Here is a 16,469-nt window from a genome sequence, read left to right as displayed (position 1 = left end):
CCAGGTGGAATAGATAGATAGATAGATAGATAGATAGATAGATAGATAGATAGATAATATCTTTAGATCATTGATTTAATATCTATCATTAATTAAATATTACTTCTTAATTAAATAACATATTACGTATACACGTTATATGTTAATTCTTATATATAATATTATGTCTTATAATCATTCATATAATATCCCCATTTAATCAGTGTGAATTGCAAGAACAGCACTGTATGTTAGGTCCTAGATTATATCGATGTCCGAGGCTCCTGCCCATTGGATATAGCTCCCCCCCAAAAAATCTCCCCCCATGCCAGTCAGAATCAGTTATGCCGCGTTATGGGCTGATTGGTCATCGTAACATCGGGGTGCCTTATTTAATGGCAGTTTGGATGCAATGAACAATTTTATGACCCTGAAGTAACAACCAATAGCCAGTCAAAGGAATAAGGCACATCACAATTCATGCGTTTCCTCTGAAGGATCTAAAGATGGCGGGATGATGATCTCTCATGAGGGGAGGATTGAGGTATTCCTGATGGTGATGATATGCCAGTCAAGTTAAGGTTTTTGATTCCCGTTACCATGGATAATATGTATATGTATGCCAACATAATTAATATGTCTTATGTAAAATTATGATATATATTAGGTTAAGAATACCCATGTATTATATAAATGATAATACTAATATAGAGTAATATAGTTAGTATAATTATGAATATTATGTATCTAGTAATATAAGAGTATAATATAAAATATGCTAGGGGTAAATAAATCCATGTACTATATGCATAGGACCAAAAACACATTTTTTAAATAAAATAAATTCAATACTGACATAGTATATAAATAGTGTTTGATTAACAAGTAGTTTAAGCAGAATATCAGCTTTGGGTGTTGATGGTGGGGTGTTAATGCCTTCTTCTTGAAGATGTCCTAGGAAGGACATTATTGGCTTTTGTTAAATTACTTGGACAGGTTTATGGTTATTTTGATTGGAGTATGTAGTTCTCAAATATTCCTGCTAAGGGTATTAGAATAATGATGATTGTGAAATAAGAGATTCAGGCTATTTGGCCGATGATAATAAATTCTACTGGCTGGCCACCAATTCAGGTTAAGATGAAGAGATTAGCTGTAAGTAATCAAAATAGAATTTATGAGATTAGAATATTAGGCTTTGTTGTTTAGACATGTGAAGCAATGGGATGAGTAGGAGAACTAAAATGGATGCAAGGAGTGCTACGACTCCTCCGAGTTTGTTTGGAATAGATCTTAGGATTGCATAGGCAAATAGGAAATATCATTCTGGTTTAATGTGGGAAAGTGTATTTAATGGGTTGGTGGGTGTAAAAGTATCTGGGTCGCCCAATATGTCTGGTGAGAATAAAGCCAGTGAGAGCAGTGTTAGGATTATGAGGATTAATCCTAGAATATCTTTGATGGTGTAGGAGGGGTGAAATGGAATTTTGTCTGCATCAGAGTTCATACCTGTTGGGTTGTTGGAGCCTGTTTTGTGAAGAAATAGTAGGTGAACGATAACGAGGGCTAGGATGATAAACGGTAAGATGAAGTGGAAGGCAAAGAATCGGGTTAGTGTGGCTTTGTCTATGGAGAAGCCACCTCAAATTCATTCAACTAGTGTTGTATCAATGTAGGGGATGGCTGATAATAGATTTGTGATGACTGTAGCTCCTCAGAATGATATCTGTCCTCATGGGAGGACATATCCAATGAATGCGGTTGCTATAACTGTTAAAAGGAGGATTACTCCAATATTTCAGGTTTCTTTGAATAAGTAAGATCTGTAGTAAATGCCTCAGCCTACAAGGAGAAATAAGCATATGAAAAATATGGATGCTCCATTTGTGTGGAGGTTTTAGATCAGTCATCTGTAATTTACGTCTCGACAAATATGTGCTACTGATGAGAAGGCAGTTAATGTGTCTGATGTATAATGTATAGCTAGGAATAGTCCTGTGAGGATTTGAATAATGAGACAGATTCCTAGGAGAGATCCAGTTTCATCAAGCTGAGATATTAGATGGTGTTGGTAAGTCAATAAAAGGAGTGGTTAATCATTTTTATAAGTGGGTGGTTTTTTGTAGGTTGGTCATTATATTTTTGTAGTTGAAATGCAACAATGGTTTTTCATACCATAGGTTATGGTTAGAGTCCATGCTAAAAACATATGGTTTTATTTTGTGGTTTTGGTTATATATGATCAGTATGAAAGTGTGTTTTGCATGACAATAAAAATAATTTTTTAATTACCCCAGATCCCAGCAGTCTATGGGAGTCTGAGCCCTGTTATCCCATCTCTGGTCACATTTGTAAGAGGGATGCTGGTGCTAGTCCTAGATGCAATATTAGAGATATATTTAGTAACGACTGCAACCACCCCTGGCTCCTATACTTTCTCCCTTCTGACCTGTTCACCAAGAGAGAGCCAGCTATCACATAATCTGTTAATTACTCAACTGTATGAGGGTAGGGGTAGCTAGAGTTCTATTGTTTGACAATATTTATTGTTTGGTGGCAAGCCAGCTATCCCTGAGTACTCCTAACCATACCTCAATTCTCAAGCCTTCTTGGTCAACCAGTGACTGGCCTAAGCCCCAGTTTCATGAGACCCCTAGAAGAAATACTATGGGATATACTCAAAATTATTAAACCACTTTTTCACACAAGCCCACATTCCTGAAGTTCAGGCTTCACTTCCTCAATCACAACCACCAACTCATAAGACTCAAAAACTCACTATTCTTCAGTAGCTTTTTATTAATATTGTTTCTCACCTCAGTTTCCTCCTAAATCCTTTCTCTTCCCTTAGGGAAATTCTTTATAACAAAGAATTTTATTTATTTAATGAGGAAGAAAAAAGAAATTCAGCAAAACCAATTAACATAATTTTTTAAAACCTGGCTCTATGCAATGCTCCATACCAATGGACTCTAACTTCTGTAGAAGAGTAGGAGATATCTTCATATCTGTCTTCTTTGAGACCAAATTACAACAATTCACTATTAACGAACTTCTGACATTGATACAATCAGAAAACATAAGAACACTCAAATAAACAATAAAAAACAATGCATCAAATAGCAGGCTACAATAATCTTGCCACTTGGGTGGGCTTTTTTCCTTCCTTTCCCACCCTTCCTCCCAGATAGTTTGAGGGGAATGAAAAGGAAAAGAAATGAACAGACTGAAAAGAATCCAGAGCTTCCTTAACTTTTGAGAAAGCCATAGGAGGAATGCTGGATTGGAATTCTACTTGCTCTTAACCTTATGGCAGCTGCTGGTCTCATTCCAGTCCAGATCCTTCCATATCACCGGGCTGAGCTACTCTGCTGACTGCTTCCTCAGACTGTCTCCAGTCAGTTCTGATCTGATCTATAATAGGCATCAGCTGTTGGTCTGCTCTCCCTCTTTGGACAGCTTAGCAAAGAAATCTCCATTCATTCTTTACTCTTCCATGCTCGAAACCATGGAGTTCCACTCCCAGGTACACATGAGAAAGAGTTTGGACTCCTCTTCTTCATTCTCCATCTTCAATCTCTCCATCTCCATCTCATTCTCCATGGAGAGAAGAGAAAAAAACAAAACACTTCTCTTAAATGTAGCTCTAAGGTGAAAAGAAATGGAATAGACAGAGAACTTTGGGAAGTACATGTCTGTACGTATCTTCCAGTTTTTGCCATTTCTATCATTTCTTTTAGCCTTTTAGGTTCTCCTGGAAGAAACCAAGTCACATATTGATGAATGGAATGTATCCATGCTCCTTATACATCCAGATATTGTCTTCCCATGAAGACAAGAGATCTATCAGATTTCCTCATACTGAACAGTATGCATCCTAAATGTATACTAAGTAATAAAAGCAGGATTCAGATGCTAGTCTGTTGACTCCAGATTCAATTCTTTTCCCATTTTTTCCAGATGTATGTAGGCTTCTCTATCTCTCCTCTGATAAAGGCCAGAACAGAATTACTCAATTCCATTAGAAAAAAAAATAAGAAGAATCTTTCAGCAAACCAAGACTGAAACTAAGGTAGGAGAATAGGATAATAATTTCCCAAAGGCTTCTCCGATTCTCTTTCATTTAGGCATAGAAGCAACTCTATTTGACATCAACCCTGTCAGAAAGCTACAATCCCAAAAATCACTTGATACCCACAAGGCAGTCTTTTCCTTGCTGTCTTTAATACACAGGGATATATATTCCTTTTAGTTTTAACAACTTGACTGGCACTAAATACTTATTTTGAATAACCCTTTTCAAAAGTAGGCAAGCCCTGGAAGATAAAACAAATAAGGGCCAGGGGCTTTGTTTTAGAGGTATTCCCAGACTAGGGTGGCTTTTGGTAAGGTGACAGAACCTCCTTGCCTCTCACACCAAAGGGTGAGGAAAAGCTTTGATCAAAGCACACAGCTGGAGGAAGGGCAGCAGCAAAAGATGTAATTTCTGGGAACCATACTGGGAGGAACAGAGCACCAATTGTTCATGAATCAAGGGTGCTTTGGGCCAAGACAAGCAGGACCCTGCCAGGTCACAAAAGAAGGTGCTGTTCTAATAACTACCACTTAGATAGCACTTATAATGTGCCAGGGTCCATGCTAAGCCCTTTACAAATAGACTTAATAACAAAATAACTAACATTATTAAGCACTTTACAAATATAATCCCATTCCATCCTCACAACAACCCCAGGGAGATAGGTGCTCTTATTATGCCTTTTTATAGATGAGGAAGCTGGGGCAGATAGAGGTTAAGTGATTTACCCAGAGCCACAAAGCTAATGAGAGTCTGAGGCTTAGGAGCTAATGAGAGTTTGAAATCAAATTTTCTAAGTCCAGTCCTCTATTCATTGTACCAACAGCTTCTCCAACAAATGCCTGATAGTAAAAGACTCAGTGAAGTATAAAGTATACTTTCCATCCCTTCCTGCTTTTCCATTACTTGTAGGAAGAAAAAGTAGTCTTGCCGTCTATCAAAAATTCATGAGGGGGCAGCTGGGTAGCTCAGTGGATTGAGAGTCAGGCCTAGAGACAGGAGGTCCTAGGTTCAAATCCAGCCTCAGACACTTCCCAGCTGTGTGACCCTGGACAAGTCACTTGACTCCCATTGCCCACCCTTACCACTATTCCACCAAGGAGCCAATACACAGAAGTTAAGGGTTAAAAAAAAATTATATATATATATGTATGTGTGTGTGTGTGTGTGTGTGTGTGTGTGTGTGATTTGTTATGTGAAACAGCTTTTGGGGACAGAGAGAAGTTATAAAGATGAAAGTAACAGAAGACATCAATAAAACCTTATTTATTTTTTAAATTGTACTTCCCTAATTATTAGTGATTTGGATAATTTTTTCATAATTATATTAATGGCTTGGATTTCTTCTCTTAGAGATGCCTATTCATATTCTTTGACCATTTATCTATTGGAGATGACCTTTAGTCTTAAATTTATTAATCAGTTCCTTGGATATCTTGAAAATGAGACCCTTATCAGAAAAATGTGATGCAAAGTTGTTTTTCCAATTAATCATTTCCCTTTAAGTTTAGCTTTATTGGATTGATTTGTGCGAAAATGTTTTAATTATATATAGTCAAATTGTACATTTTATCTTCTGTGATTCTCTATATACTCTGGTCATAAACTCTTACCTTATTCATAGATCTGCAGGGTAATTTTAACTTTTCTCTAATTTGATATAATGTGGCCTTTTACTTCTAGACCATTTGGAGCTTACCTTGGCATGTAGGGTGAGATCCTGGTTTAAATCTAACTTCTGCCAGACTGATTTCCAGTTTTTTCAGCAGTTGAGTTCAATTAGTGATTTCTTATCTTAGTAAGTAGGGCCTTTGGGTTTGCAAAGCACTAGACTATTTGGTTTGTTTTCTTCTATAATATGGGTATCTAATCTGTTCCATTGATAGCCAGAACCAAATCTGATAATTATTGCTTTGTTGACTAGTTTGAGATCAAATATTGCTAGGTCCTTTCCTGTCCACTTTTTTAAATTATTATTTCTCATGAGACTCTTCACTTTCTGTTCTTCTATTTTTTCTAGTTCTATAAAGGAATTCTTTTGTCATTTGTTTGGTGTGGTATTGAGCAAATACATTTATTTAAGCAGGATTTATATGATTTATATGGATTTCTTTTATATTCACAACTTTATTGATTATTATTTCAATTTCTTTTTAGTTGACTCTCTGCAGTTCTCTAAGTATACCATCATATCATCTTCAAAAAGTGATAATTTTGTTTACCTATGCTTATTTACATAATTTTTTCCTTGTCTTATTGCTTTAGCTAATATTTCTAGTACTACATTAAACAGCAATAGTAAAAATGGACGCCTTTGCTTTACTCCTGTTCTTATTAAAGAGGTGGCTAGGTGATGCAATGGATAAAGTACTGAGACTAGAGTTGGGAAAACTTGAGTTCAAATCCAGTCTCCAACACTTACTGGCTGTGTGACTCTGGGCAAAACATTTAGCCCTGTTTACCTCAGGTTCCTCATCTATAAAATGGGAATAAGAATCAAGTGACTTAATATTTGTGAAGCACCTAGAATATTGCATTGGCACATAGAAGGCACTTCATAAATGTTTATTCTCCTTTTTGGAAAGAATACTAGTTTATCCCCATTTCATATAATACTGATGTGTGTATGTCTGTGTATATCCACATCTATTAATGTGTGCATCTATTGATATGATCATATGATTTTTTTTAACCCCTTACCTTCCATCTTGGAATCAATACTGTGTTTTGGTTCCAAGGCAGAAGAGAGATAAGGACTAGGTAATGGGAGGCTGTGACTTTCCCAGGGTCACACAGCCAGGAAGTATCTGAGATCAGATTTGAACCTCCTGTCTCTAGACCTGTCTCTCAATCCACTGAGCTACCTAGCTGCCCTGATGGTTTTTCTTGATCTTATTGTTAACGTGGTTTACATTACATCATATTGCCACATAATAAATCATCCTTGTGTTCCTGGTATAAAGCATAGTTTTGATGGTTAATTGTATACTTCCTTCCATTCTATTCTCTTACATTTTTTCCCCATCTTCCTCCCCCAACCCTTTATCAGAGCCAAGTTTACATGGCCTTTCTTTTTTTATCAAACTTTTTCACAATCACCCTTACAAACTCAGGGTTTGTTTTGCTCATGACTCCTCTATCCCTAAATCTACTGGTTCTCCTTCCCTTCTCCCTCTCCCTATGTCTTACGGTTTCCTTGGTGAATTGAATGTATTTTTATATCAACCTCTTTATGTCTGTGTGTTCTTCCCTCCTTTAACCAATTCAACTGAAAGTCTGGTTCAAGAGATATTGGTTCCCCCTACCCCTTCCATAATTATACACTATTTGCAAACCCCAATTATATAAGTTAATTAGTTCCTGAATTTTTCTCCCCTCCCTTTTGCCTCTAGAGTATATTTTTTCCCTTCCCTTCCTTTCCTTTCTTATTTCATAATTACCAAATCATAACAAAATGTTATTGTTTTTAAGTTAAATATTGTTATTAAAGAGTATGAGATCATCTTTCTTATTTGACTCCCTCTGTGACCCCTGATCATATTAGGATTCTGATGGGAACTTTTTATCATCTCTCACTCCATTGGAATGTTAAAAAGTTCATCCTTATGAAGTCTTTCTGATTGTTCATTTACATTTGCTTTTTCAGGTTTCTACTGACTTATGTTTGTATTTCAAAGTTTCTTTTCAGACCTTTGTTGGGATTGCTTAAAAGTCCTCTATTTCACCGAAGATCCATTTTTCCTCCTGGAGAATTACACTCAGTTTCTCTGGGAGAGTTATTCTTGAACATGAGCCTATATTTTTTGTCTTTTAGAACAACACATTCCATGTTCTCTGTTTTTTTCACTGTGGTTAACTGGAAAATGTTGTGTAATCATGACTGGCCCTTCATAAATTGTTCCTTGCTGGCTTCTTGAAGTATTTTTCTTTCACTGACCTGGCAGCTATTGTTTTTTGGATATTCCTGGGAATTTTTATTCTGGGATTTCTTTCAAGAGGTGGATGGTTTTTTTTAAACCCTTACCTTCCATCTTAAAATCAATACGGTATTGGTTCCAAGGCAGAATAGGGGTAAGGGCTAAGAAATGGGGATTAAGTGACTTGCCCAGAGTCACACAGCCAGGAGGTATTCTGAGGATAAATTTGAACCCAGGACCTCCTGTCTCTAGACCTGTCTCTCAATCCACTGAGCCACCTAGTTGCCTCCTTAAAAAGAAATTTCAGTGCTTTTAGTGTACAGAATAAGTCATCATAGTCTTATTTTTTTAACCCTTACCTTTTATCTTAGAATCCATACTAAGAACTGGTTCCAAGAGAGAGGAGTGGAAAGGGCTAAGCAATTGGAGTTAAGTGACTTGCCCCAGGGTCACAGAACTAGAAAGTATCTGAGGCCAGATTTGAACCTAGGATGTCTAGTGCTAACCCTCTATCTACTGAGCCAGCTAATCACCCCTCTTTTTATTTTCACTTTGCCCTTGTTTTTATATGTCAGGGCATTTTTCTTTCATGATTTCTAGAAATATGATATCCAGACTCTTTTTTATAGCTTTCAGATAATCAAATGACTCTTAAATTATTTCTCCTTGACCTGTTTTCTAGGTTGGTTGTTTTTAATATGATGTATCCATATTTTCTTCCATTTTTTCAATCTTTTGATTTTGTTTTAATATTTCTTATTGTCTCATAGAATCATTAACATACTAATTTTCTGATAATCTGTTACTTAGGAATGGTTTTGTATCTTGTGCTAAGCTGTTAATTCTCTTTTTTTATTCTATCTTCTACTACTACTTTCATTAATAATGTCATTTGGAACTCTTTTTTTTAAAGCTCTTACACAATTTCTTCTAGGATTTCTAATTGATTTTGCAATCAAACTCAGTTTTTCTTCAAAGATTACATCTTATAATAAGGAAAAAACTTGTACAAAAATATTTATAGCTGTACTCTTTCTGGTAGCAAAAAATTGGAAAATGAGGGAGTGTCCATTGATTGTGAAACGGCTGAACAAATTGTGGTATCTGTTGGTGATGGAATACTATTTTGCTAAAAGGAATAATGAACTGGAAGAATTCCATGTGAACTGGAACAACCTCCAAGAATTGATGCAGAGTGAAAGAAGCAGAACCAGGAGAACATTGTACACTGTGGCACAATCAAATGTAATGGACTTCTCTACTAGTAGCAATGCAATGATCCAAGACAATTCTGAGGGACTTATGAGAAAGAACTCTATTCAGAGAAAGAACTGTGGGAGTAGAAACACAGAAGAAAAAACATATGATTGATCACATGGTTCCATGGGGATATGATTGGGAATGTTGACTTTGAATGAACACACTGAATGAACACACAAATATTAATAATATGGAAATAGGTTTTGAAAAATGATACATGTATAACCTAGTGGAACTGCTTGTCAGATTTGGAAGGGGGAGTAAAAAGTGGGGGAGGGCAGAGATCATGAATCATGTAACCATGGGAAAATATTCTAAATAAAAAAGGGGGGAAGCCTACATCTTGGGGATTCCTGAAATCACAATAATTTTTTATCTTTTTTTTTCATTTAATCATTCTTGGAGATAGGACATTTTAAGGTCCCTCCTCCACACTTGGGAGATAAATCACAAATTGCAACTCCTCTGGAGCCACTCCCAAAACTTGCTCTTCACCTAAGGATCAAGTCCCAAGACTTGTTTCTTTCAGGGACCAAGATCAGAGCAATCCCAGTAGATCCTACTCCTGTAGGGAATGTGAGTCACTGATATCCTTGCCTCTGAAGATCATGGATTGAGTCCGAAATATCACTAGGGTTGGTCTCAGATCTCCTCAGTTTCAAATCCCAAATCTCCTTTCCTCTAGACCTGTAATTGGAGCCCTGGAGAGGCCTGACTTCTTTGCCTTCAGATCACAGTTCTCCCTTCCTCCAAGACCAGGATCAGGGGGGCAGCTGGGTAGCTCAGAGGGTTGAGAGCCAGATCTAGAGACGGGAGGTCCTAGGTTCAAATCTGGCCTTAGACACTTCCCAGCTGTGTGACTCTGGGCAAGTCACTTGACCCCCATTACCTACCCTTACCACTCTTTTGCCTTGGAGTCAATACTGTTATACACAAGGTGGGGGTAATTCGAAGGAAGGAAAGAATGGAAAGTGCTTCTATAAGCTGGGCCTGTTTAATGACCACCCTACAACAATTATCAATAATATGGAAATAGGTCTTAACATATGAAGATGTGTCATGAAAATGACACATGAAGAAACCAGTGGAAATGTGTGTAGGCTATGGGGTGGGGGGGGAGAGAGAGCAAGAACATGAATCATGTAACTATGGGAAAAATTTTTCTAAAAAAAAAAAAAAAAATATATATATATATATATATAAGCTGGGCCTGATAAGCTGGCCCAAGATCCTCAGGTGGTAAATGGATCTAGGCTGAGTAAGGATTAGTAATGCCTGGGTGACCAACAAGGTGTACTGGTAACCAGCAGGGCTTATGGATGATCAATTCAGCTAAGCACAAACAGTGCCCAAGCCAAAGTGATTGAGGGAGAAGCTGTATATATTGTTCAACAGCTCCTCTGGTTCCTTGGCTTGGGGTTAGGTTAGATGATAAAGGTTAGTCATGGGTTAGTAATCGGTATTTGATTGGATAACACTAACTGACTGCAATTTTGGTAAAATCTCTTTTCCCCTTTGGCTGTGGTTATTCACTTGCCCCTTGGAATGAAAACCAGTCTCCACATAAAGGAGGAATGGTTTATCATGATCAGGGATGCCTAGGGCTGGAGCTAATAGAGTGAGTGATTTTAATTTCTCTATAGCATGGACATGGTCTTTTGATAGTTTCAACGGTTCTGGAACTTCCTTCCTGGTTAGCTCTATCAGAGGTTTAGCGATGAGAGCATAACCTGGAATCCAGTTTCTACAGAAGCTTGCCCTGAGCTGCCTCTTGGTCTTAGGCAAACTTAAATTCTGTATATCTTGTGTTCTTTTTTGGGAAATCCTTCTGGAGCTTTTTTCTAGGATGAATCCTAAATAATTTACTTTTTTCCTTACAAATTGAAGTTTTGTTTTGGAAATTTTATGGCCCTTTTTGCCTAGCTCTTTAATTAAGTGTACACGGTCAGTATAACAGACTTCATCAGATGGTGACATTAGCAGGATGTCATCAATATAATGTACCATTTTGCTGTCTTGGAAAGTGATTGACTCAATGTCTCTCTGTAGGATTTGACAGAAGACCGAAGCTGAATCTAAAAAACCCTAGGGCAAACGGATCCATTGGATGGATTTGCCTTCCCATGTGAAAGCGAACAGCTTCTAGCTGTCTCTGTGCAGGGGAACAGAGAAGTACACAGAGCTCAAGTCCAGAAGAGTAAACCAAGCAGCTTTGGGTGGAATTGCTGCTATGATTTGTGATGGACTTGGTACCATGACATAGGTCTTTTGCACATGGTCATTAATTGCTCTGAGATCTTGTACTAAACACCATTGAGTCTTCCCATCAGGAGATAATTTGGCTTTCTTTACAGGCATGATTGGTGTTTTGTATTGTGAAAAGCCATATCTTAGTATACCCTGCTGCAATAAACTCTCTATGATGGGTTTCACTCCCTCAATCGCCTCTTGGCTAAGTCTGAACTGAGGAATTCTTGGAGGTAAGCCTTCTTTTACCTCTATTTTTACTGGTTCTGCTGATAAAATCCTACCCAACTCATTAGAATTTTTAGCCCACACATAATCAGGAATATTGTCAGGAAACTCATAGATGTTGTCATTGATTGGTAAGTGGGTTCCTCACTACATGGGTCTAAAAATAAAATGGGATGGTGTTTCAGAGATCTCTTGGGTAGGTGTAGATAAATTTGCCCATCCGGTTAACATTGGATGGTGGCAGCCAATTTACATAAGAGATCTCATCCCACGAGGTTTGAAGGACACGATGGCATCAATAAAAAGGTGTGTCCAAGAGTTAGAGGGCCAAATTTTACCATTTTAACTTTTAGCTTCGAGACTTGTTGGGCTATCCCAGAAGCTCCTCTTACTCTCAAACTGCCCTGATATTGGCATCCTTCGAGTGCCTCTCATAAAACAGAACAAGTTGCACCAGTGTCCAGTAGTCCTTCATAGTGTACCCCCCCCCCAGTTTCTAAGGTAACTAGTGGTTCCCCACTGTCATTGGACTTCACTGGAACTAGGGGTAATAAAGAATTCTCAATCTTGTGTGTACACTTATTAGCGATCCAGTATTGCGTATGGTCATTTGTATCTAAACTAGAACTTCCTGTAGCACCATCAGGCAAGTTAAATTCAGAATCAGAAGAACAACAGAAAGCCGGCTTAGAGGGTATTCTCTCCCTCTCATCAAGAGCTGGAGAGTCATTATCAGTTGTGCAAACTTCATGTTGGCTTTTGCTAAGGGCTGCAGAAATGGAGGTTTGATCTAATTCACTGTCCACTCTGCTATTTAGAGAACTGTGAAGCCCCAAATCAGAAGTTTTTCCATTGGTTGTATCTGGGAATGTACGGTATGTAGTTTGAGTTCCCTTCAACACCTCTGGTATGACTACTGATTCAAAAACTGACTGATGTTCCCTATCTTGCCCTGAAGTTTGTGTGGCTGAAGTCAGATGTTCTGTGTCTTCAATCACTGAACAAACTTCTTTGATGTTACTATTAGCAAGCTCACTAGCTACTGGGGATGACAACTGCTCCCTTTCCCTTCCCCAAGCTTCTGGTTGGAATTCTTCAGCTAAGGGGTTAAGAAAGGTGGGTGTAGAATTTCCTAAACAGCTGCCAGCACCCTGAAACTCAGTGGGTTGCACTTTTAAATTTAAGTCTTTGCCAACACACTGATTTGATGGCTCTCTAACCTCTTTCTGTGACATGTGTCTAAAGTAAGTGAATGGGATTGAACTTTGGCATTTAACTCCCCCAAGGTTACTAAATGTGTTCCTTTCTGGAAACATTGTAAATCCTTGCCATAATGTTCTTTATCCAAGTTGCCCTGTTGTTTTGGAGTTTGAGGTTTTGATGACTTTGAACAAGATTGCAAAGCTTCTTGATGCAAGCTGTTGCAAGTGCTTGTATGATCCTTATACTTCTCCAATGTTTTTGTGATGGAATGAGAAATCTGACCCCTTATATAGTTATCCTCACTATTGCCATATATTTCTCTATGCATATGCATTATTTCTTCCCATTGTTGATTATCTTCCACAGACATATCTTTATATTCTGTGCAGCTTGCTTGAGACGCCTGTTCTGTTTTGCCCAGTTTTTCAATTTTATTTTCCCCACTCAGACTACACATCCTCACACCCAAATTATAATGATTAGAGCTTTTTAAATTAGGAATCTCGATTCATTTTGGTTTTGTTCCCATCTGTATGTATCTCTCCATTTCATCTAGGGATGGGGATTGACTAAATTTCTTGCATGCATGGCTACAGCATGAACCATCATGCTTGGTTTCCTCACTTCTCTTTGTATCATTATTTTTTTGGACCATTTTGAATTATAATAGGTCCTTCTCATTCCTCTGTCTCTTTGATTATAATTATCAGTTTTTGAAAAATCAATTTGTTGTTTAAATCTACAAAAATGGATAATATGACCTATCCTCCCACAAAGATAGCAGTGAGGGGATGATGATTTTGTTCTTTGGGTGTTAATTGTAGGTTGCCTGTATTGATTATGGCTCCTACTAGTTTGAAGGGTGAAATTTTTTACTTCTTCCAATTCTTTTTCTTATTTTATTTGTTTCAATTGTTTTTTCAAGTCTGCTATCAGTTCGTCCTTGTCTGAGTGAGTCTGTCTTGCTATCCTTGCTTCCTTCTGCTTTGAGTCATGGATGTAGGAAGCATGCTGTCTTACATCCTCCAGTGGCAGTGATTCCCACTGTGGACAGTTTTGCCTAAAGTAATTTTGTATTGGGATTGATGTTCCCTTTACAAATTGCCTACAGATATGATCTATGGTTTCCTGAGTATGTGTGTCACGTAATCCCAGGATTGTCTCTGCTGCCTCTATTACTCTATCAAGGAAACTACTAGGATGTTCCTCTTCTCCATGTTTTAATTTCTCAAATTTTTGCCATGAATTTGGCCTTTTTGCATGAATTTTCATTGCTTCTAATAAATCAGTTCTACATTGGATCAGGTATCTAAGGTTGGCATGTTGGGTAAAATCTAAGTCCTGGTGGACTAATGACCAGGCTGTTAAATTTGGGTTTGTCCTTGTTTCATTTAGGATTTTTTCCTTTTCTGAGGAAGAGTAAAATTCCCCTAAAAGAAATTCCACATCATCAAAACTGGGTTTGAATAGCATGAATACCCTTTTTAATTCTTTAATGCTTTTGAATGGTTTTTCAAAAAATTTTGGAAAACACCTCTTCAGTACCTCCATGTCACTTGGGGTGAATGCTTTATATGTTTTATTTGTTTGTTTGTTTGTTTTAAACCCTTGTACTTCGGTGTATTGTCTCATAGGTGGAAGAGTGGTAAGGGTGGGCAATGGAGGTCAAGTGACTTCCCCAGGGTCACACAGCTGGGAAGTGGCTGAGGCCGGGTTTGAACCTAGGACCTCCTGTCTCTAGGCCTGACTCTCACTCCACTGAGCTACCCAGCTGCCCCCTGCTTTATATGTTTTTACATGCACTACCCCTTCACCAGGCTGTGCAAATGTCCTGTATACAATTGGTAAAAGAGACTATTGAATTTGCAGATGGTTGGTTGTTATTGGTGGTATTATTTCCTAGGTATTTGGACTCCACAATCTCTAGCTGGAGAATTGTGTTCAATTCCTTTCCTTCCCTTATTTGTTTCAATACTCTGAATATTAGTTTGATGTTATCTACTAGTTCCCCAGAATCAGCATCTTTGTTTGTAGTTGTAATTGAGTGGAAATATTGCCACAGGTGAGAGAAAACATTTTTGAGACCACTAGGAATTGCCAGATTGTTAGGATTATGGCTATGGCAGTTGGGATGAAACAAATACATTCAGCAAGGGTCAGAGCACACCATTTATAATAATCATAGATGTCCAGTACTTGTTGCACAAAATTGGGGACCCTTCTAAACCAAAAATCAATAACACCTTGCATAAGAGACCATGAAATCATAGAGATACTAGATAGGATGAATGTAATCCTAGCCAGCTTCATTTTGGTTATCTCAGAAGATTTTAGGTAGTTCTCTAACTTTACTTGCCAATAAATGTTATAAGGAAGTGAGGCAAATCTTTAGTCTTTGGTTAAAGGGAGCGGATAAAAGGTGAATGAGGTGATATGGGGAGGAATAAATGTGGTGGTATATTGGATGGTAAGGGAATTGATGGGGGTATTCAGGAGAGACAGCTTAAAATAGGCTAGACACTGAGGCTGGAGACAGAGGACACTGGGGAAGTAGGCCAAATCCTTCAAGGCAGGAAAGGTATCCCTATGGACATAAAGGAGTTGTTCCAGTTAGAAATGTTTAAATCTGCCTTGAGGGCTTTCTCTTGTTGGTTTCACAAATCCCTTGAGGAAGGAGTCGAAGGGCTCCTCCCTGCCAGTCAAACTGATGGCAGGAAGTCTCGGGTAAGGACTTCCTGCCAAGATGGATGCCCGCAGTCCCCTCAAGAAATAAAGAGAAAATAATTCCTTCCCTCTTCAACCCTTGCTTAAATTTTCAACACAATGATTCACCAGAGGGTTTGAGTAGGTAACAAAGGGGGTTTATTAATATTAGGGTCGATCAGAAAGGAGAGAGGGGTTTAGGGTTTTGTATTAGCTGCTAGGGAGAAACTGAAGCTAAGGGAAGGGTCAGGAGGGGATTAGACTGAGGGAGAGCCTGCTCTCCCAGACTGAAGATTTGGCTGCCTTAAAGTAAAGTATATACTAGATCAATAAAATGAGGGATAGGTTGATTTAAAGATGTCCTACTTGCCTACAGAAAACTAAACCCACAAAGTCTAATCACCAAAACCAAAATCAAAACCACCCTTCCTCCCAGAGCCCAAAGGGAAAATCAGGTAAGATAATAGGGGTATAATATGGAGAAGGTCAGGGAAAGGTCCAGAGAAGTCAGCTAGGTTCAAATTGCCAGAGACAAAAAACACAGGCCAAAGCAAAGCCAAGAGCCAAAAGCAGAGCCTCAGTTGGACTTTCCATTCTTCAAGCCTCAGGTTCTAACTGAATTTCTCTAAAGATTCCAAGGCTTAACTGCCAGAGCTATTTACAGTTGATTCCTTGCAAGAACAAAAGCCTCTGTTGCATCCTTGCATTACAGATAACGCTAACTGACTACGATTTGGGTAAAATCCCTTTTCCCCTTTAGCTGTGGTTATTCACTAGCCCCTTGGAATGAAAGCCAGTCTCCACTTGAATCAAGTTTGAAAGGGGTTTAATGCTTTAGACTCAAAGTGATAAGGTTC

The 16,469-nt window shown here is 38.1% G+C and overlaps 1 pseudogene; it reads right to left on the bottom strand.

Annotated features, from left to right (window-relative positions):
- Positions 1-1,300: 1,300 nt before the first annotated feature.
- Positions 1,301-2,097, bottom strand: LOC123233270 (annotated as a pseudogene).
- Positions 2,098-16,469: the final 14,372 nt, after the last annotated feature.

This window comes from Gracilinanus agilis, chromosome 2 (assembly GCF_016433145.1).
Source record: "Gracilinanus agilis isolate LMUSP501 chromosome 2, AgileGrace, whole genome shotgun sequence".
NCBI classification, from domain to species: domain Eukaryota; kingdom Metazoa; phylum Chordata; class Mammalia; order Didelphimorphia; family Didelphidae; genus Gracilinanus; species Gracilinanus agilis.
This window is presented reverse-complemented; position numbering and strand designations above follow the sequence as displayed.